The following is a 23,403-nucleotide window of genomic DNA, read 5'->3' as shown; positions in this document are numbered from 1 at the left end:
TAGATCAACAATTGAGATTTATATAATTTATCGTTAAAATTAACTAAGAATCTAAAGCTATTGACTAGTGACTATCGAGACAAGAAATAAGCAAATAACGTTATCAGTGGGAGAATGTAGGGTTTTGATAGGATAGGTGCAAGATAATTGTTTGGGATCTAACTCAAGATAATTCACTTCTAATTCAAGTGAGTCTCTCGAATTCACTCAATTATTGGTTCAAACGTTCAGCAGAAACTCCTCTCTCGATTAAGCCTTAACCTCACGAGACGAACCAAATTAAGCATTGTCAAGATATGCAAGAATGCGTAGTGGATGGGTCTTTAGGAAAATCTCTTTCTATTATTCTCCTAACTAGGTTTAATCAATGATTCAACTAGCCTCTTTCGATTACTTAGAAGAATCTATTAACTCAACCAACAATATAATGCAAAGATATCACAAGTTATGCCTCTCTCGATTACATGAACTAGTGAATATAGACCCAACAATTAAATCTTCCAAAACGATTCAATTCATAAAACTAGAGTTATAATCCACAAACAATAATCAATACACCAAATCCATCAAACCCTAATGGGAACTACTCCATAGACATGGAGAAATTCATCACAAATATAACTAACCTATAGGAAAACATAGATTCAGTCCAAACTCGGATCTTGAGTGAGGAAGGAATGATGAAATTCTTGTGCTTGTTTTCTTCCAACTTCTCCTTAGCTTCCTATCACGACCCAAAATGCTAACTTGTCGTGATGGCGCCTATCTCAATACTAGGCAAGCCGATAACCTCAATAAATCACAATAATCTCTTAAGTTTGAAAATATAATATTTGACTTCTGAAAGGAAAGAGAGCCAAGGTCTGCGGATGCCAAGAAGCTATCTTGATAGTCTCCAACAGATAAATCCTCAAATTTGGTGACCGCCGTATCCGGAAGTACCTAGATCTGCACACGAGGTGCAGAGTATAGTATGAGTACAACCAACTCAATAAGTAACAAGACAAACCTCTAGGCTGAAAGTAGTGACGAGCTCAATAGGTACAGTCTAGTATAGAAATAATAGTACAAAAATGTAGGCATGCTTTCCAGTTCAACAGTTAAACTCAGTACAGGAAAAATAGATAAAATCTGCATGATATGAGGAATATGACATCTATATATCTACATGCCAAGAGTGGGTTGCTCTAGTGGTGAGCACCCCTCACTTCCAACAAAGAGGTTGTGAGTTCGAGTCACCCAAAAGCAAGGTGGGAAGTTCTTGGAGGGAGGAAGCCGAGGGTCTATCAGAAACAGCCTCTCTACCCCAGGGTAGGGGTAAGGTCTGCGTACACACTACCCTTCCCAGACCCCACTAGTGGGATTATACTGGGTTGTTGTTGTTGTTGTTGTTGCTGCTGTTGTTGTTATTTATCTACATGCCAAAGTATATGTTGTATGTGATGTACCACAATGGAAACCTCATGTACTCACACTCTAAGAATACTCAATCACTCAGTACTGTATATGGCCAATCCAGCCCAGGGAAGATCCATATATATATATATATACACATCAACTGACAATCAGTCACTCAGTACTGTATAAGGCCAATCCAGCCCAGGGGAAGATCCATCCCCAAATATAAATGATTCGGACAAGATCCATGTCTAGGGAAGATCCATCCCTAAATATAAATGATTAGGACAAGATCCATGTCCAGGGAAAATCCATCCCTCGATATAAATACTTCGGGCAAGATCCATGACCAGGGAAGATCCATCCCTCAATATAAATCAACCGCGCTCACTGTGGAGGGTGCAGACTCTGGAGGGGCTCCTTCAGCCCAAGCGCTATAATAGCCAGATCCAGGCATAAATAAATAACACATGCTGCGGCGTGCAATCCGATCCCATAAATATCACTCAAAATCTTCAGTCTCTCGGGCTCTCAATGACATGAAAATCAACCTGACATGATGATATGATGTATCGATGAATGACAACTGAGACTGGAATATGATATGCAAATGATAGATGTGACTGAGTACAAAATTACAATTCAAACAAGTAATTCAATAGCAATAAGACCTTTGTGGATCCCAAAATATCGGCACGTAGCCTAAACATGATCTTTAACATAAGTCTCAGCTCAATTTCCTCTAACACGTGGAGGATATGTGGATAATAACATGATTATTTGATTATGCAACTCCACGAAATCAATCAAGTCACAATTTCTATGGTGCACTCCCACACGCCTGTCACCTAGCATGTGCTCACCGCCATACAATTCAGATAATACATAATTCGGGGATTTATACCCTCAGAATCAAGTTTAGAAGTGTTACTTACCTCAATCCGAGCAATTCCTTATTCTAATAAACCTTTTCCTACTGATTCATCCTCCGTACACCTCGAATCTTAGTCAAAATAATTAGATACAATCAACATGAGGTATAGGAATCAATTCCATATGAAAATGCTAAATTTCACAATAAAAATCCGAAATTAATTCAAAAATCAACAGTAGGGCCCACGTCTCGGAATCTGACAAATTCAAAAAATCTGATAATCCATTCAATTACGAGTCCAACCATACTAATTTTACTCAAACTCGACTCCAAATCGATGTTCAAATCTCGAAAATTTATTTTATGAAATTGTTGGAAATTCCGCCAATTTCTCTTGAAAAATCAATAATCTAACGCCGAAAACAAAGATTAATTCATGGAATATAATAACAAGGGAGTGAAGAACACTTGCCCCAAGTTGTGTGGTGAAATTCCCTTTGAAAATCACCCAAACCGAGCTCCTCAACTCCGTTTTCGTCAAAAATGGCAAAAACCTCCCATTTATAGGGACTTTTAGTGTTCGGGTGCCACTGGTGGCATGGGGCGCTGCCTGTGGCGTCGTTTCCATAACTTCAGAAGTTCCAGTGCCAGGGATAGCGCCCCATACTACCCTGGACGCTGACGACGACGGAAAATATTTTCTGACACGGAAATGGGCATAACTCTTTCATACGATGTCCGAATTTGACGATTCTTTTTGCTATGGCTCCGAAATTTCAATACGGATCTAATGCTTCAACCAAAACTGAATTTGGAGCTCATTTTATTAATGTGAAACAACTTAATCTTGAAGAAACAACGTCGGAACATTCTACATTCGATGCCGAAACTTAGCAAATCAAGTCCAATTGACCTCAGATTTTGCACACAAGTCATAAATGACATAACAGACCTATTTTAATTTCCAGAATCGGATTCCGACCTCGATATCAAAAAGTCAACTCCCCGGTCAAACTTCCAACTTAAATTTCTATTTTAGTCATTTCAAGCCTAATTTAACTACGGACTTCCAAATAATTTTTCGGACATGCTCCCAAGTCCAAAATACCATACGGGGCTATTGGAATCATCAAAACTCTATTTCGGGGTCGTTTATATATAAGTCAATATCCGGTCAAGTACCTCACCGAACCCGAACTAAGTACCCCAGCAAGTCACACAATAGCTGTAAAACACAAACTGAGCAGTAAATGGTGGAACGGGGCTGAAATATTCAAAATGACCGGCCGGGTCATTACACTTCCTTAGGTCAAAAGTATGTCAAAAGTCCTCTCAAAACGTGTTTCTAGTGTATTTATACCAAGTATGAACGAACCCGGACAAAAGTACCCTCTTTTAGCAGAAGTGGGAAAACCTGCAAACTTTTTACACTTCATGCGTCGCACTATGCTATGCAGGGTGCGTAGCATTTGTCATGACCCGAAATTCCCACCTTCGGGACCGTGATGGCACCTAACATTTCACTTGCTAGGCAAGCCAACGTTAGAATAATCTTAACTATTTTTTAAATAAATTAAATTAAACGGAAGTCAATTACTGAAATAAAGTATGGAATACCATAACTACCGAATCATCAAAATACATCCCCGAATCTGGTGTCACAAGTGCACAGACTACTAGAATAATATAAATAAAGGTCTTAATAAAATTCAAGTTGTTTGAAAGATAATACACATCTAAGATAAGATAGAAGGAGACTTCAGAATTGCGGACGTTGTGCAGTTATACCTCAAGTCTCCTCTGGGTAGCTGAATCCGAGCAAGTCTATGGTACGCCGCTGGGACCAACTTCAAAATTTGCACAAAAAGTTCAGAGTGTAGTATGAGTACAACCGACCCCATGTACTCCGTAAGTGCTGAGCCTAACCTCGACGAAGTAGTAACGAGGATATGACAAGACACGTACGTAAACAACTTGTACAACAATAAACAAATACGAAGCAACAATAAAACAATAAATAACAATTTATAAATTTAGGAAGGAATATGCGAAGGGGAATAAATATAATAATTTCAGCAGGAGAAGTATAACATAGCAGCCAATTAATTCATCAACAATAAAATGAGCAGCTGATAATATGAAAATGGCACGGCACCACCCTTCGTGCTTTTACTCTCATTCTTCCCACAAACTGATAAATAAATCATAATAATTGATACGGCATCACCCTTCGTGATTTAACTCTCATTTAAAATGGCACGGCATCACCCTTCGTGCTTTTACACTCTTTCTCACCATAGCAAGGATAATATAAATAATATAAATGGCACGGCATCACCCTTCGTGCTTTTACACTCTTCCTTATCATGAAAAAAATAATACAAATTAAGAAGAGTATTTAAATGCGGGGATATATACTTATCAATCAATTCAATACCAGAATACCGACCTCACCTTCCAAAATATTCAACAATAATTAAACTAATAATAATCTTATACAAAATGATCAAATAAAAAATAATAACTTAAGCAGGAATATCTTAATTAAATAGGCAATTATTCACAATAAACAAATTCCACCCGCATGCTTTGACTCAACCACAACACATAAGTACTCGTCACCTCACATATACGTTGTACCTGCACATTAAATCATGTAGCAAATAGACAAATAAGTCATACTACCTCAAGTCAAGGTTAACCACGACAGTTACCTCGCTTCGCAACCAAATTCAAGATTCCAATAAACCTTTTCCTCGCGAATTGATGTCCAAAAGTTTCAAATCTAGTCACAAACAAGTCAAAATACTCAACACGAATCATAGGAATTAATTCCATATGAATTTACTAATTTTTCGGATTAAAATCCGAAATTCATTTTCAAAATTGACAGTGGGATCCATGTCTCGAATCTTGGAAAAACTCACAAAATCCAAACACCCGTTCCGATACGAGTTCAACCATACAAGAACTATCGAATTCCGACATCGGATTGGCTTTCAAATCCTAAATTTTTATTTTTGGAAAGTTTTACAAAAACTCCAATTTATTCCATTTAAATCTGAAATAAATGATGAATATAGACATGAATTTATGAAATATCATCAATATATGATAATGAACACTTACCCAGTTCGAGGTCGTGAAAAACTCCTTCAGATCGCCCAAAAACCGTGGTTTTAAAACCCAAACGAAATGAAGAAAAATGGCCATTTTCAACCCCTTAATGTTCTGCCCAGTCTCGCATTTGCGAGAAAAGGGCCGCATTTGCAAAGACAAGCAGCCAGGCAAGTTCCGCATCTGCGTAAAATGGGCCACATTTACGGCTGCGCAGAAGCGCAAGATGGAGTCGCAGAAGCGACGAGGTGCGCATTTGCGATCGGCTGGCCGCAGAAGCTTTAGCCTTTAGATTTCTAGTTTCCGTTAAATGGTAATAATTTAATTTAGAGACCTTCGAATTCAATTCCGGACATACACCCAAGTCCTAAATCACGATACGGACCTACCAGAACTGTCAAAATACTGATCCAAGTCTGTTTGCTCAAAATGTTGATCAAAGTCAACTCAGTTGAGTTTCAAAGCTCTATTTCGCATTTTAATCCATTTTTCTCATAAACATTCTCCTGAAAATTATACAGACTGCGCACGCAAGTCGAGGAATGATAAATAGTACTTTTTAAGGTCTTAGAACACAGAAATAAATATTTAAATTAAAGATGACATTTTAGGTTATCACAACATAGTGTCTTTTTCTCGGTTGTAAACTCTCTGAACTTAGCTTGTCTAACGAAATTTTGTATTAATGCTGAGCTTAATGTCATGCCTTATGGGACGCACTAGTACTTGTTTTTGCTCTAGCCCTTGCTCTTTCTTCCAACTTTCGTGTGCAACGCCGGTCCACGAGCTCCAAATTAATTCTTTGAACTTTTACTCATATTTCAAAGCTCCAAATGATCCGAATTAGCTCTAGAACATCTTCTTAACTCAGCGGCATCTCCTACAAAGCATAAAATACACAATCAGTGCAAAATACTACTAATTAAAGCTCAAACACAAGTAAAGTGCAGTAGATTAGAGTGCAAAATGCGACTAAAATACGTGTTCCTAGCGTACCATCAACACCCCACACTTAAACCATTGCTCATCCTCGAGCAATCAAACTACACTTCACGTATACACGACCCTTTTACACAACTCTCATAGCTCATCATACCAAGAATATTTAGAACAGACTAAGCACCCTAACGTGACGTCCTTGCCTCAAGATTTGACTCAAATGCACCATGCATTTTTTATAACTTACTCACTTACTGTAACACAGAGGTCAACAACATTACCTTTCCTTCGTGAATCAAGTGGCCTCACACAACAATAGAGATTAGTTCCATACACACTAAAATTCAAGAACAAATAGGAACTCAAGATAGAAAGAATTCACTCACTCTCAGAAATAAAATTCATATTGTAAATATCTATTTTTTGCTCTTTCTATTTCTCCTATATTACATTGTTTTTAGGTTTATTGTGTGTATTTATATACTTTAGCATTAGATTATTAATTAATTGATTAAGGGGTTTAAAGGTTTGGATTAATGTTATTTTTCAGTTGAGTTATGCACAAATCAAGCCCAATTATTTAGCCTAATTCGACCGACCCAGTCCAATTGTTGGCTTGCCAAGACCCGGATCAAAACAACATAGTTTCAACATAAAACTACATCGTTTCACTACATGAAGCAAGATCAAATCTTACCCATCCATTCCATCTTGATCCAATGGCTCTCATTCACTATCTGCCTAGGTATTTAAAGCCTCAAAAATCTGAAAATTGCCCCCATTTCCAACCATTATTCTTTTTTTCCTTCCTCTATCTTCTCTCTCTCTCTCTTCACTCTCTCTTTCTCCCTAGCTGCCGCCCCTCCTTCGTTGCCGAAAACTTCCCACCGGCGGTGGACCACCTCCAAATACCCCCAAATTCACACCATGTAATCTCCATAACCTCTTCTTTTCATATCTCAAAACAAAATCCTTCAAAAAACTTTCATACTCCTTGAATTTTAGATCTAGGAAACTTTAGCCGCCACTTCTTTGCCCAAATTCTTGAAACTCCGGTCACTACCACCTCGCATTACCTATATCAATAGATAGAGCTCCTCACGACCTACCCATTGATGTCAATTTCACCCCAAGAACACCACTGCCGCCGGAGCGGTACCGCCGCCACTGCCACCCGCCGCCATCAATACCTCACCTCTCCTTAGGCTAGCCTCGAACTCAAAACATGACTCTGTTGTTGATGATATCGTGAATGATCCTCGGCTCACCGGAGTTTGCGGTCACGATTTATCAATAAGAAAATTGTGCTCGAAGTTCAAAGGTCTACCGAGTTGGCATACCGCCATTGTTTCGGCCACTTGAATTGTAAAATGGTAAAAATTCTATTCTTTTATCATGGCTGATTTTTTTTTATTTTTATTATTATTCAGATTTTATTTTTTCTCTAATTAATTATTTTAGTATTAGTTTTTGAAGTTTGAAATGCTAAATTTTCTATTTTTGTACTTGTTGAAATAGTATAATGGTTTTGTATTGATGAAAGATGAGGTAATGAAGGAATACTTGAGAGTATAGGGTACTTGTTTGGTTTCTTATTTATTACTTCAGAGATATTTTGAGTAAAAAAATCTCAAAAGTCAATTGTTTGGTAAGAAAATATATACTTTTGGATAGTTTTTGAACAAAAAACTGTCTTTGAATAATGAAGAGCAGATTTATTTTGGAATACTCTCTTTAGAGCAGATCTTGTTGAAAAATCTATCCAAAAAAAGAGACAGATTTTTAATCATGAAATACCTGATTTTTCTCCGACAAAAACACATACATCTTTAGAGTAGCAGGGAGATCTCTACTAACTAGAAAAAAAAGGAGAGAATTTTGAGAGAAAAATTTCAGTAAAATCATATTTAGTAGTGAAAATTGGGAGCTTTGTGAGTGTCTCTTAGAGTGCAAAACCTTTGAGAAATAATAGAAAGACCCTTCAGGTAATTTGTGAAGTTGTTTAGCCACTAGTTTCAAGCATCTTTATTGGTTTTCTGGGCTGTCTTAACGCCATTTTTACTGCTGTTTTTTGCTTCTATTCTTGCTAATTCTACGACTGTATATTTATAATTCTGCGATCCAGGTATTATTTTTACTTTGTATTGCATACATTCAGAAGTAATAAAGATTTGAATTTAGTTTGGATTGTTGGAACATGAATATGTTTAATTTTGTCTAAGAATAAATATTATGATTGTGATTGAACCTGGAAACGTGCTAGAGGTGAGTTAACATTAACTTTCTTTTACATGGGTAGCTGAAACCATTTTATTTTTTGTATGTTTATGGAGGTTAGTTTTGAATGCTTTATGTTCAAAATATTGAAAATTGATTAGTGCTGGATTTTTGGCCTGCCACTCTGATTTAGATCTTAATTAAGATAAAAGTGGTTGTTTATGCAATCATAACTTCGTAGATATGGCTATAGTAAAATTGGTTAGGTCAATAATCTGGCCTTCAGGTGGATGTCTATGCAAACCCCAATTTCAAAGTATCCTAGGCCAAAACATAAATTTCTGCATGCCCAACTACAACAAGTTAAGGGCTGCCCCAATGTTAAAGTTGTCCAAAATGGGCTAGCACTGTAAATGCACCAAATTGGCCCAGCTGCCCAAATAATAAAGAAAGTGGCCCAATGCCATTTTAAACCCAATAAACAAAGCTGGTCAAAATTTCCAATTATCAGCTTTTCTAATAATTTAATTGTCATATTTTCTTCTAAATTATGTATATTAATTACCTATGTAACTTAATAACATTAGTAATTAATTTAAACGCTAGAAAATTAGTAGGCGCATTGTAACCTTTTCGCTCACAGATTCGCTTGCGTAGTGTGATATTTAATATTCAATAAATAAATTCAATAATCATATAACGTATCTATTAGCTTCAATTAATTTCTAATTTAATCAACCCTTGGCTAACCGCTGATTCGATTGTGTAGCGTAGTAGTAATTCTTTTTATTAATTTTCAAAATTAATTTTCTCAAAGCACAATTGTAATGACCTTTTTTCCAAAAATAAAAATAATAACGTGCTAATAATCCTTTGTCATGACTGCGGATTTACTTGCGTAGCACTATTATGACAAAATTAATTAATTTTGTCTCAATCACGCATTCACTTGCGTAGTGTGGTTATGGAATCTTATCATTTCAATTTTTTTTAATTTTTTCAATAATCAAGCAATAAAAGCGGATAAGCAAAATATGAAAATCTTATAAATCACAATTTGACAAAAATTAATTCAAGCCAAGTTTAAGTCAATAAAGCGACCGAGCTAGAACCACGGGGCTCGGGGAATGCCTTACACCTTCTCCCCTGTCAACAGTATTTCTTACCCGAACTTTGTTTTTACAGACCGATAAAAATAGAGTTAGACCTTCCTTTGACTATAGATTCAAATAAAAGGTGACTTGGAACACCGAAAAAAAATAATCAATTCCAAGTGGCGACTCTGTAAATAAAATAATCCCTACTCATATTTGTCACTTTAATTGAAAAAACTCTTGAACCCACAATCCATAAAGCACATATCATTTAGGGGTAAAAAGGGGTGTGACAGCTCTGGCGACTCTGCTGGGGACCTAACCAGAATTCGAGCTTGTACATTGACTTTATTTGGCTTTATTAATTTTTTATAATATTTTCAGAAGTCTTTCTCTCAGAAATATAAAAAAATCCAAAAATATTTTCTTCCTTTTTTTAGAAGTCTTTCTCCAAAAATTCAAAAAGAATCCAAAAAATATTTTCTTTCTTTTGAAATTTACAAAAACAAAAATAAAAATCCAAAATATTTTCTTACTTTTTAGAAGTCTTTCTTTTGAAGATTCCAAAAAAAATAACAAAACAAAAAAAAGCGAAGTAAAAAAAATATCTTTCTTCTTTAGAAGTCATTCTTTCAACAATCCCCAATTTTCAAAAATTTAAAAATATTTTTCTTTGAATTTTGAGACATCAAATCCATAAAAAAAACATTTAAAAAAAATTGAATTTCAAAATATTTTCGTTCTTCTATAGAAGTTTTTCTTTCAAAAATTATAAAGAAAACTCTTAATCCAAAAATATTTTTGGAAATTCAAAATCCAAATTTTTTTTTCTTCTTTAGAAGTCTTTCTTGCACTAATTCAAAAAAATAAAAAAAATAAAAAACAAATCGAAATCCAAAAAACAATTCTTTCTTCTTTAGAAGGTTTCTTTCAACAAAAAAAAATCCAAAATATTTTCCTTGTTAGGAGCTTTTGTGGGATTATTTGTATATGAGTAAAAGAAAAAGAGTTAGTTTATTTACTTTATTCTTGTTCCCCTCGAACTGCGCAAGATATGATTCATTTTCCCACATGATACGTAGGCAACCCAAATCAGGTTCGATCGAATGATTTTGAAAAACAAAAGTGAAAAAAGAAAAGAAAAGAAGAAGAATTAAAAAGAGAAAAAGAAAAAAAGAAAGAGCAAAAGAGTTTGTTCATTCTAACATGCTTGTTGTTTTGAAATAAAACCTAGTTAAAGGTGGTCGGTTTGTTGGTTTGCAGTGGTGAAGCACGAAAACAATCCAGGATCACTCTATCATCTTCTCAACCAAGGGAATAAGCACGGCTATTGTTGATCCAACTAAGATCACAAAAAGGCAAGTACACAATTTGGTGGTTAAAAGTAGAGGCAAATGTTGGTTGACTTTTAATAGGTTTGAGCAATAGAACATGCTTTGTGTGAGACGATCTGTGATGATAGGGACATGAGAATTCTTCGAAATCTTTTGGCAAATTGGTTGCTATGAAATTTCTCATGCCGCCAGTCCTGAAATCAGATAGCCAATATTAGGAAACGATTTGATCAAAAAGTTAAAATTTGAATGTTGATTCCAAAGCAATCTTATTGAATTCCGTAGTAATGCTGATGTGCAAATGGGTAGCTAAGATGTCAAGCTTGGTAATTGGAAAGCCACTCCCCCCTTGTCGAAAAGGAGTCTTGGTAACTTATTTTGTCATAATTTCTATCATCTAGACTACTTCGAGGCTGTGATCCAGATGTTGCTTTTTTGTCCTGTCATCAAACCTCTCTATCCTTTAATCAATAAAATGTAACTTTTCGTTTTGTGTCATTTTAATCCATTGTGTTTAATTCTTCTTGCATATATGTTTCTTTTCACGCCAATTTTATTGATATGACATGCATGCAGAGATTTCGGCTAGATTTTGGAAAGCCTGTCCAATCTTAAATTAAATCAAGAAAAAACACTTTGAAGATAAGGAAAAGGCTGAAACATTTTGATGATAAGACTATGTCAAGTTCACGAGGAACTAAAATAGTTATATCAGTAGAGGTTAAAGATCTTCATCTCAATCTATCATGAAAATCAGTCTTAAGCAATATTTGAATGGGTTGAAGTTTTGTTGGACTAATCAATGAAAAAGGTTTTTTGCCACGGCCTGACGTAATCTAATCATAGCAGGGTAGATGACCCAAATCTCCAGAGAATGTGTATTCTAGGGAATTTTAAATGGATTAGCTGGTACTGGAGTGCATCATTTCACATAAAGACAAAGACCAAGAAAATGTAGCTCCAAATTGTCAAAGGTCATTTGTTGGAAACAAGATATTGATGATGGAGCTATACAACTGACAAAACCAAGAAGACATTCATGTCCATCAATGTCGAGCCTGAGAAGAGATAGAATGTTTGGCATTCTTGAGGCTGGGAGGCATTTTTTCTGCTACCCAAACACTTTATATCCTTCGTCATCCCTTTTTAGCCTGTTTTAATTTTTCTTTGACCCCCATCTTTTGGAATCAAGTATTGTCACGACCCAAAAACCAACCGCCGTGATGGCGCCTATTGTGGTACTAGGCAATCCACTACTCAACTATCTTAACATAGTAGAAGCTTTGAAATTATAGACGGAAGCAATAAATATTTAAGAAAAACCTTTGGGGAACAGAAATAAACTCGCATCACAATACAATCTATCCCAAAACCAGGGTGTCATCGAGTACATGAGTATCTATACCAGGAACAGTCTAATACAATGTCTAAGGAATAAGAACTGAAATGCGTTAAATATAATGAAGGAGATCTAAGGCCTGCGAACGCCACGCAACAGTCACTCAGTCTTTCTCAATAGCTCATCACTCGGCTCTCAGCCCTCAACACTCACACTCAATAGGTGCATACGCTCACTGGGGTGTACAGACTCCGGAGGGGCTCCTTCAGCCCAAGCGCTATTTCATTGAGGCATGCAACCCGATCCCATATAAATAGCCATAAGGCTCGTTGCGGTATACAACCCGATCCATATATATATAGCCCTAAGGCTCGTTGCGGCTTGCAACCCGATCCATATATATACATATAGCTCAAAACTCGGCACTCAGGCTCTAACTCAGTCACCAACCTCTCCAGTCTCTCGGGCTCTCAGAAATCATAAAAATCAGCCCAAACAAAGATAATATAATGTATCAACAAGAAATAAGAAGAGACTGAGATATGATACGCAAGTAAACCGTGACTGAGTACAAAATAGAAATTAGCAATTAATTCAACGAGTACACAACCTCTGCGGTCTCAATAGTGTAATCACATGGCCTAAGCATGACTCCTAACATGATTTGCGGTCAAATTTCTATAACACAGGGAGAGCATATAGCTAACAACAAGTTATTCAAATTTACAGTTCCACGGAATGGACCAAGTCACATTTTCTACGGTACACGCCCACACACCTGTTACCTAGCATGTGTGTTACCTCCAAAAAAATTGTATAACAACAAAATCCAGGGTTTTATACCCACAGGACCAGATTTAAAATTGTTACTTACCTCAATCCGAGCCAAAACTCTACTCCAAAATTCACTTGCCTCACGAATCGGCCTCCAAACGTCCCGAATCTATCAACAAGCAATACAATACAATTAATACGGCTAAAGGAATTAATTTCATAAGATAAATATAAATTATAAGCAAAAAATCCAAAATTGGCTCTAAAACTGGGCCCCTGGGCTCACATCTCGAAATCCGACAAAAATGAAAAAATACGAAAGCCCATTCACTCACGAGTCTAACCATACCAAATTTATCAAAATCCAACATCAAATGGCCATTCGATTCCCCAAACTTAACTCTCCAAATCCCTAGCCTCAAACCCCCAAATTTCACCTCAAAAACACACAAACTAGGTGGAAAATCAGTGGGGAGACATCATTATTGAAGGAAAATGAACACAATGAACTTACCTCAATAATTTTTTCAAAAACCCTCTCAGAAACCTCCAAATTCCGAGCTCAAAATGATGAAAATGGTGAAAACTCTAGAAGTCTCGCATTTATAGGTTCTGCCCAGGTCTTCCGCACCTGCATCAACTTAGCCGCTTCTGCGGTCTTGCAGGTGCGCCGCAGAGCCCGCTTCTGCGTCTAACTCCACACCTGAGTCCCTTTTTCCGCTCCAGCCGACACACTTCTGCGAGACAAATATCTGCTTCTGCGGAGTCAAGCTTCAAGGCCGAATCCGCTTCTGTGATCCTTCTGTAGCATCTGCGGTCACGCAGATGAGGGAACACCATCGCACCTGTGACCTTCTGCTGCATCACTCCCTTGGCCGCTTCTGCGGCTTACCTCCCACTTCTACGAGCATGCACCTGCGGTTCCCACTCCGCAGGTGCGATTACACCAGTAGTGGAAAACTTTCAGCAAGCTTACAACTTCAAAACTTGATCAGTTAATCACCCGAAATAAACCCGAGGCCCCCGGGATTTCAACCAAACATATCAACAGGTCTTATATCCCAATACGAACTTAGTTGAACCCTCAAATCACCTCAAACAACGTCAAAAACATGAATTGCCCACGGATTCAAGCCTAATGAACTTCGAAATTTTCAAATTATACAAGCAATGCCGAAACTTATCAAATCACGTTCGATTGACCTCAAATTTTGTACAGAAGTCACAAATGACCCCACGAACCTACTGCCACTTCCGGAATCAGAATCTGACCCCGATATCAAAAAGTCCATTCCCGGCCAAACTTTCCAAAATTCCAACTTTCGCCATTTCAAGCCTAATTCTACTACGGACCTCTAAATCACAATCCGGACATGCTCCTAATCCAGAATTACCCAACGGATCTAACGAAACCATCAAACTTCAAATCCGAGGTCGTTTATCATAAGTAGACATCCGGTCGACTTTTCCAACTTAAGCTTTCGATTAAGAGACTATGTGTCTCAACTCACTCTAAATTCTCTCCGAAACTTGAACCAACTAACCCCGATAAGGCGTAAAGCAATAGTGAAGTACAAAAATGAGCAAAAAGGGGGGAACGGGGCTACAACTCTGGAAATGACCGGCCGGGTCATTACATCCTCCCCCTCTTAAACAAACGTCCTCGAACGGGTCTCGAAACATACCTGGAGTCTCAAATAGGTGTAGATATATGCTCCACATCTCCCGTTCGGGCTCCCAAGTAGCCTCCCCAACCAACTGACCTCTCCACTGCACCTTTACTAAAGCAATATCCTTTGACCTCAACTTCCGAACCTGCCAACCCAGAATAGCCACCGGCTCTACATCATAAGTCAAATCACCATCCAACTGGACCGTGCTGAAATCCAAAGCATGAGACGGTTCGCCAACATACTTTCGGAGCATAGAAACATGAAATACTGGATGCACACTCGATAAGCTAGGTGGCAAGGCAAGCTTGTAAGCCACCTCCCCAATCCTCTGAAGTACCTCAAATGGCCCAATGAACCGAGGGCTCAACTTTCCCTTCTTCCCGAACCGCGTAACACCCTTCATGGGTGAAACCTTTAGCAAAACCTTCTCCCCAACCATGTAAGACACATCATGGACCTTCCTATCGGTATAGCTCTTCTGTCTAGACTGCGTCGTACGAAACCGCTCCTTAATCAATTTAACCTTGTCCAATGCATCCTGAACCAATTCTGTGCCCAAAAGCCTAGCCTCACCGGGCTCAAACCAACCCATCGGAGATCTACACCACTTCCCATACAAAGCCTCATACGGGGCCATCTGGATGCTCGACTAATAACTATTATTGTAGGCAAACTCCGCGAGTGGCAAAAACTGGTCCCATGAACCCCCAAAATCAATGACACACGCACGTAGCATATCCTTCAATATATGAATAGTGCGCTTGGATTGCCCATCCGTCTGAGGGTGAAATGTTGTACTCAACTCCACCTGAGTACCCAACTCTCGCTATACGGCTCTCCAAAATTGCAATGTAAAATTTGTGCCTCTATTTGAAATGATGGAAACTAGCACACCGTGAAGCCGCACAATCTCTCGAATGTAAATCTCAACCAACCGCTCTGAAGAATAAGTAGTACCAATTGGGATGAAGTGTGTGGACTTGGTCAGCCGATCCATTATCACCCAAATAGCATCAAACTTCCTAGAAGTCCGTGGGAGCCCAACTACGAAATCCATGGTGATCTGCTCCCACTTCCACTCTGGAATCTCTAACCTCTGAAGCAAGACACCCGATCTTTGATGCTCATATTTTACTTGCTGACAGTTAAGGCACCGAGCTACAAACCCCACTATGTCCTTCTTCATCCTCCTCCACTAATAGTGTTGCCTCAAGTCCTGGTACATCTTCGCGGCACCTGGATGAATGGAATACCGCGAACTGTGGGCCTCCACAAGAATCAACTGACGTAGCCCATCCACATTAGGCACACAAATCTCATCCCCAATAGTCACATCTCTGGCATCACCGTGATGAACCCTATCCTTGAGGACAAGCAAATGAGGATAATCATACTGGCGCTCTATGATGCGATCAAATAAGGAAGACCGAGAAACCACACAAGCGAGAACCCGACTAGTTTTCGAAATATCCAATCTCACAAACCGGTTGGCCAAAGTCTGAACATCAACTGCAAGAGGTCTCTCTCCAACGGGAAGAAAAGCAAGACTACCTATACTCACTGCTTTCCTACTCAAGGCACCGGCCACCACATTGGCCTTCCCTGGATGATACAGAATAGGAATGTCATAGTCCTTTTGTAGCTCCAACTATCACCGTTGCCTCAGAATGAGATCCTTCTGTTTGAACAAGTGCTGGAGGCTCCGATGATCCGTAAATACCTTACAAGAAACACCGTATAGATAATGCCTCCAAATCTTCAGTGCATGAACGATGGCAGCTAGCTCCAAATCATGAACACGGTAGTTCTTCTCATGAGGCTTCAACTGGCGCGAAGCATAAGCAATCACTCTACCCTCCTACATTAACACACACCCAATGTCGATCTGAAAAGCATCACAATACACTGTATAAGAGCCCGAAACTGACGTCAAAACTAGAATTGGAGTTGTGGTCAAGGCAGTCTTGAGCTTCTGAAAGCTCTCCTCGCACTCATCCAACCACCGGAAAGGAGCACCCTTTTGGGTCAATTTGGTTAAGAGTGATGCAACAGATGAAAAACCCTCCATAAAGTGACGATAATAACCGGCCAAGCAAAGAAAGCTCCAAATCTCCGAAGCTGAGGACGGTATGGGCCAACTCTGAACCGCCTCTATCTTCTTCGGATCTACATGAATACCCTCACGGGATAACACGTGCCCCAAGAATTCCACTGGAAAACTTGGCATAAAGTTTCTCCTCCCTTAACTGCTACGACACAACCCTCAAATGTTGGGTGTGCTCCTCCTGACTACGAGAGTAAACCATGGTATCGTCAATGAACACAATAAAAAATGAGTCGAGATAAGGCTGAAATACACTGTTTATCAGATGCATGAACGTTGCTAGGGCGTTGGTCAGCCCAAAAGACATCACAAGGAACTCATAATGACCATAACGAGTCCTGAAAGCTGTCTTAAGAATATCTGAGTCTTGAATCTTTAACTGGTGATGCCCAGACCTCAAATCAATCTTGCAGCATACCCTCGCTCCCTGAAGCTGGTCAAATAGGTCATCAATGCGCGACAAAGGATACTTGTTCTTGATTGCGACCTTGTTCAATTGCCTATAATCAATGCACATTCTCATAGTACCATCCTTCTTCTTCACAAACAGAATAGGTGCACCCCAAGATGACACACTAGGCCTAATAAACCCCTTATCAAGGAGTTCCTGAAGCTGCTCCTTCAACTCAGTCGGTGCCATGCGGTATGGAGGAATAGAAATGGGCTGAGTGTCCGGCACCAAGTCAATGCCAAAGTCAATATCCCTGTTAGGCGGCATGCCCGGCAGGTCTGCAGGAAACACATCCGGGAAATCTCGCACCACCGGAACATAATCAATAGTAGGGGTCTATGCACTAACATCCCTCACAAAGGCCAAATAAGATAGACAACCCCTCTCAACCATTCGCTAAACCTTCAAGTATTAAATCACTCTACTGGAACATAGTCTAGAGAACCTCGTCACTCAATCCGTGGCAACCCCGACATCGCCAATGTCACGGTCTTAGCATGGCAATCCAGACAGCATGACATGGGGATAACCAGTCCATACCCAAGATCACATCAAAATCAATCATACTAAGTAACAAGAGGTCAACTCTGGTCTCCAATCCCCTAATAGTCACTACACACGACCGGTATACCCAGTCCATAACAATAGTGTCGCCTACCGGCATAGATACATGAACAGATGAAACTAGAGACTCACGGGGCATATCCAGATAATGGGCAAAATACGATGAAACATATGATGGAACGACCCAAAATCCATTAAAGGTCATGATGGTGCCGGACACCGCTGTTAGGCAAGCCAACAATAATTAGTTAATCTGGTTCTCTTTTTAATATCTTTGAAATCATAGTTTTCCTTCAATTAAATAATAGAAGATAGGAATTTCAGAGTAAATAATAATATTTTCACAATCTCAATACTTAATAACCCATAATCATCCCAAAACCCGGCGTCACAAGTGCATGAGCTTCAACTAGGAAAATAAAATAAAATACAGTATCTGTCCGGAATACAAATTTGGACAGGAAAATAAAATACAAATACTGTGAAGGAAACTCTGCTGGCTGCGGATCGTAACATAAGATACAGCTCGCCTAAATCCCTGCATCGACCACGCCACTGCCCCCATAGGACCACTAAATATATAAGTACTTGTACAACAAAATGTATAGCAAGTGTACTATGAGTACGAAAATAACGTGTACCCAGTAAGTATCCAAGCTAACCTCGAAGAAGTAGTGACGAGGGGTCGACTTCGACACTTACTAGTGGTCCAATTATATCAGGTGCAGTAAAGAAGTGAATGAATATGAGACAGAGTAAATATATGAAATAAACAAGTATAAAATACGTGGTACAATTTCCCTCTTTACAATTTACTCAAGCTCTCAACTAGCAAGTTCCCTCCATAACCGGAGCATACATATATATATATATAGAGCGCATATATATATAGTGGATTTCATCAAAGAGGTTGTCATAATTCAAATCAGGAAAAAACCCACAGATACACTGGCTTCTTGCCAAATGTTACGCATGATTCCATGAGGATAATATATATATATATATATATATATATATATATATATATATATATATATAGAGAGAGAGAGAGAGAGAGAGAGAGAGAAATGCCGAGGCGTACAACCCGATCCAACATAAAAGTAAATTGTGCACTGCCGAGGGTCGAACGACGTGAACCATAGATGCATCTATTAACCTGCCGAGGCGAACGGCCCGCTCCCATGAGAGTGTGGTACATAAATCCTGCCGAGGCGAACGACCCGATCTCATAAGAGTAGTAGAAGGAAATACCCTGCTAGCGAATCATACGTGCGACGCGGTCAAATATAAACTTAAAGAATTGCCCCCCCCCCCACTCGTGAATCATACTTGGGGCGCGGTTACACATACATTTCTTAAGTTATTATGGTGTTCCTCAATTCTTTTCAAAAATACGAAGTTCAAATGAAAACTTTAAGTTCCCAACTTTTCCTCAATTTCAACTCCTTTCGAAACATTTAATAAGCTAACTCAATCTCGCTTCCTTTCAAGACAAACAATAAACATAAATTTAACAACAATAGCAACAAGGTATGATGTAAGCCTATAACTACCCGGACATAGGCATAGTTAGTAGCTACGTACGGACTCTCGTCACCTCGTGCGTACGTAGCTCCCATAAATAGAAGCACATAATAATTTAGTTCACCTGTGGGGTTAATTTCCACTTACAAGGTTAGAAAAGGAGACTTACCTTGCTCCGAAGTTCTATAACCGGCTCCCAAGCCCTTCCGACGACTTTAATCGATGCCCAACGCTCCAAAACTAGTCAATAATTATGCAAACCCATTAATATATACTCAAATACTCGTTATAATCCTATTTACAACAATTCCCAACTCCGTTTGAAAAATCGATAAAATCACCCTCGGGCCCATGTGCCCGGATTCCGAAAATTTTCGAAGATAAACTTTGCCCATGATATCACGGACTCAAATATATAATAAATTATCAATTCCATGTCCAAAATGCGTGGTCAAAATCCAAATATACAAGATTCTAGATTTTTCCACCAAAGCCCCAATTTCTACTAATTCATGTTCAAATCCATATAAACTCATGCATTTAAATTAAAATTGTGAAGAAAGCACTTACCCCATTATGATTGATGAAGATGGAACTCCAATGTGCTCCAAAATCGGTTCCCATGGGCGAAATGAAATGAGATAGAGCCAAACCCTCGTTTTAAAGAAGACACTGCCCATCCCCGACTTTCGCACCTGTGGTCACTTGACCGCTTCTGCGGTTCCGCAGGTGCGGCCCAACTACCACTTCGGCGGTCTTCCACTAGACCCCTCAACTCCGCATATGCGACCACTATCTGCTTCTGCGGCTCCACGCGCGCAGGTGAGGTTCAGCTTCTGCGGATCTTGACCGCATCTGTGGTCCACGCCTCCCCTAGCAAAATACGCTTTTGCGAGTCCTTTCCCTTATATGCGGGCTCGCACCTGCGGCCCTCTTCATGTAGGTGTGATTAAAAATGCTCCCAGGGCATCCAAGACCCAATCCGAACATACACCCAAGTCCGAAATCATCATACGAATCTGCTGGAACCTTCAAATCCTGTTTCCGAGGCCGTTTACTCAATTCTTCCAACTTAAAGCTTTCGAAATGAGAATTTTCTTTCCAATTCAACTCTGAACTTTCCAAAATTCAATCCCGACCATGCGTACAAGTCATAATACCTGAAGTGAAGCCGCCGAATGACGCGCTAGAGCTCAAAACGACCGGTCGGGTTGTTACATATGAGTAAGTGGAACTAGGGTCAAATAATACAGAGGCATCCCTGTGGCAGACTGATACAATACCTGTGATCACTGCATCAGAAGCAACGGCATCTGGTCTGGCAGGAAAAGCATAGAATTGGGCATGACTGCCACCTGATTGGCCTCCTCCTCTAGGGCGACCTCTAGCTGACGGGTCCCTCCCCGAGCTGGCTAAGCGGGTGGTGAAATAACTGGTGCTGAAGCCGTAGCTTGACTCCTCTGATGAGCTGGGCCTCCCGTAAGGCGGGGACAATATCTCCTAATATGGCCAAAGTCTCCACACTCATAGCAACCCTCTAGTGCGGGTGATGGGGATTGAAGGGAGCCCCGAGCAACGGGATAACTAGTAGAAGGACCTGGCATATATGAGCCCTGACCCGATAGAGCACGGACGAACTATGAGCTGGAAGGGCATTGAGAGATGAGTGACCCTGCTGATAACTGTGTGAACCATGGCCAGATGATGTACCATGGTGAACTGGGCAAGCTGTCTGAGCATGCATGTAAGGACGGCCCCTGCCGTGGTAGAATTGAACTCCAGAAGGAACACCGCCGAATCCACCCTGTCCACAAGGCCTCTTGGCCTCCCTCTCAACCCGCTCATGACTGCGGACCATCTCTATCTGACGAGAAAAGTCGACAACCTCATCAAAGGTAGCACCAGACTCTCTCTCTCTCTCATCATAAGCAACCACAGCTGGAATGTGAGACCATCAATGAACCTCCTGATCCTCTCCCTATCTATGGGAACCAACTAGACTGCATGACGGGCCAACTCAGAAAACCCTATCTCGTACTGCGTCACAGACATATCACCCTAAAGAAGGTGCTCGAACTGCCTGCACAGCTCCTCTCTATGGAACTGAGGCACGAACTTCCCCAGGAAGAGAACGGAGAACTCCTGCTATGTAAGGGGTACTACGTCAATTGGCCTGCGACTCTCATAAGCTTGCCGCCAATTGAAGGCAACCCTAGAGAACTGTAAAGTAGTGAATGCGACCCCACTGGTCTCCAGAATACCTGCTGTACGGTGAATCCTCTGACACTTGTCCAAGAAACCCTAGGCATCATCCACCTCTGTACCGCTGAAAGATGGAGGCTGGAGTCTCACAAACCTCTCCAATCTCCGTTGCTCATCATCAGACATAATAGGAACCACATGGGCCTGAGCAGCTGCAACCGGCTAGGCTGGTAGTGCTCCCGGTATCTAAAGTCCCAACACTACCTGATCTGATGTATGGCAACAGGGGTATGAGTACCTTCCCTAGCCTGAGAAGTGGCAGGTGCGGCCTGAGCCGAAACCACCTGAGCAAGGCCGGTGCAAACTATCAAAATCTGAGCTAAGGCCTCTTGAAGGCCCGGAATCACAATAGGCACAGCTGGTACCTGAGCTGTCCCCACTGGCTCACCCGCAACTGGAACTTGCTCCGGGACTGGGGCAACTGGTGGATCTGCGGGTATGACCCCATCTACTATGACAACTGCACCTCTGCCCCTACCGTGACCTAGAACTCGATCGGCCATGACTGGTGGTACTGGTGGCTGTCCATCCTGCTCTAGTACGTGTCCTCACCATCTGTGAGAAAATAGAACAACAGAAGTTTAGTTACCAAAACCAACAGATTCGCACGACAAGAATTCAAGAATGTGAAGTTTCCTAAGGGTTCGACAACCTCTCGAAGATAAGTACAGGCGTCTCCGTACCGATCCGCAAGACCCTACTAAACCTCTTCATGACTCGTGAGACCTATGTAACCTAGGCTCTGATACCAACTTGTCACGACCCAAAAACCAACCGTCGTGATGGCACTTATCGTGGTACTAGGCAAGCCATTACTCGACTATCTTAACATAGTAAAAGCTTTGAGATTATATACGAAAGTAATAAATATTTAAGAAAAAACTTTGTGGAATAGAAATAAACTCGCATCACAATACAATTTATCCCAAAACCGGGGTGACATCGAGTACATGAGCATCTATACCAGGAATAGTCTAATACAATGGCTAAGGTATAAGAACTGAAATGCGTTAAAGATAATGAAGGAGAGCCAAGGCCTGCGAAAGCCATGCAACTACCTCGATAGTCTCCGGGATCAGCTGCTCAAATATCACCACCCGCTATGACCGGGAACACCTGGATCTGCACACGAAGTGCAAGGTATAGTGTGAGTACAACCAACTCAATAAGTAACAATAATAAATAAGTAACTAAAAGATAGTGACGACCTACACAGTTATAGTTTATTTTTCAGTAATCTCAACAAGAAAGTAGACATGCTTTCAAATTTGGCAATTTAAGTCAAATCAATTTATAAATGCCAAGTTCAAGTAAAATCCTAATATAATATCCCTTAGAAGTTTCAAAACAATGATATATAACAACTATGTGCAACAACAATGGAAGAAAATACCGCCTCTCAGGGCAACAGTCACTCAGTCTTTCTCAATAGCTCATTACTCGGCTCTCAGCCCTCAACACTCACACTTAATAGGTACCTACGCTCACTGGGGGGTGTACAGACTCCAGAGGGGCTCCTTCAGCCCAAGCGCTATATCGTTACACCGTGCAGCCAGATCCATATATATATATATATATATATATATATATATATATATATATATATATATATATATATAGCACTAAGGCTCATTGCGGCATGCAACCCGATCCATATATATACATATAGCTCACATCTCGACACTCAGGCCCTAACTCAGTCACCAACCTCTCCAGTTTCTCGGGCTCTTAAAAATCAT

General features: G+C 40.0%; 1 long non-coding RNA gene across 2 annotated transcripts; it reads right to left on the bottom strand.

The window, feature by feature from the left end:
* Window positions 1–10,647: 10,647 nt before the first annotated feature.
* Window positions 10,648–22,793, bottom strand: LOC138903934 (uncharacterized). 2 transcript variants are annotated; one of them, XR_011413215.1, is made up of 4 exons: window positions 22,723–22,788; window positions 22,030–22,219; window positions 13,187–13,255; window positions 10,648–11,167 (listed from the first exon to the last, which is right to left on the bottom strand). It is a non-coding gene; the product is annotated as an uncharacterized lncRNA (long non-coding RNA). The 2 variants fall into 2 exon arrangements; XR_011413216.1 differs by lacking the exon at window positions 22,030–22,219 and having other exon boundaries at window positions 22,723–22,793.
* Between the last annotated feature and the right edge of the window lie 610 nt (window positions 22,794–23,403).

The sequence above is a fragment of the Nicotiana tomentosiformis genome, unplaced genomic scaffold (genome assembly GCF_000390325.3).
Source record: "Nicotiana tomentosiformis unplaced genomic scaffold, ASM39032v3 Un00188, whole genome shotgun sequence".
Classification (NCBI taxonomy): Eukaryota; Viridiplantae; Streptophyta; class Magnoliopsida; order Solanales; family Solanaceae; genus Nicotiana; species Nicotiana tomentosiformis.
This window is presented reverse-complemented; position numbering and strand designations above follow the sequence as displayed.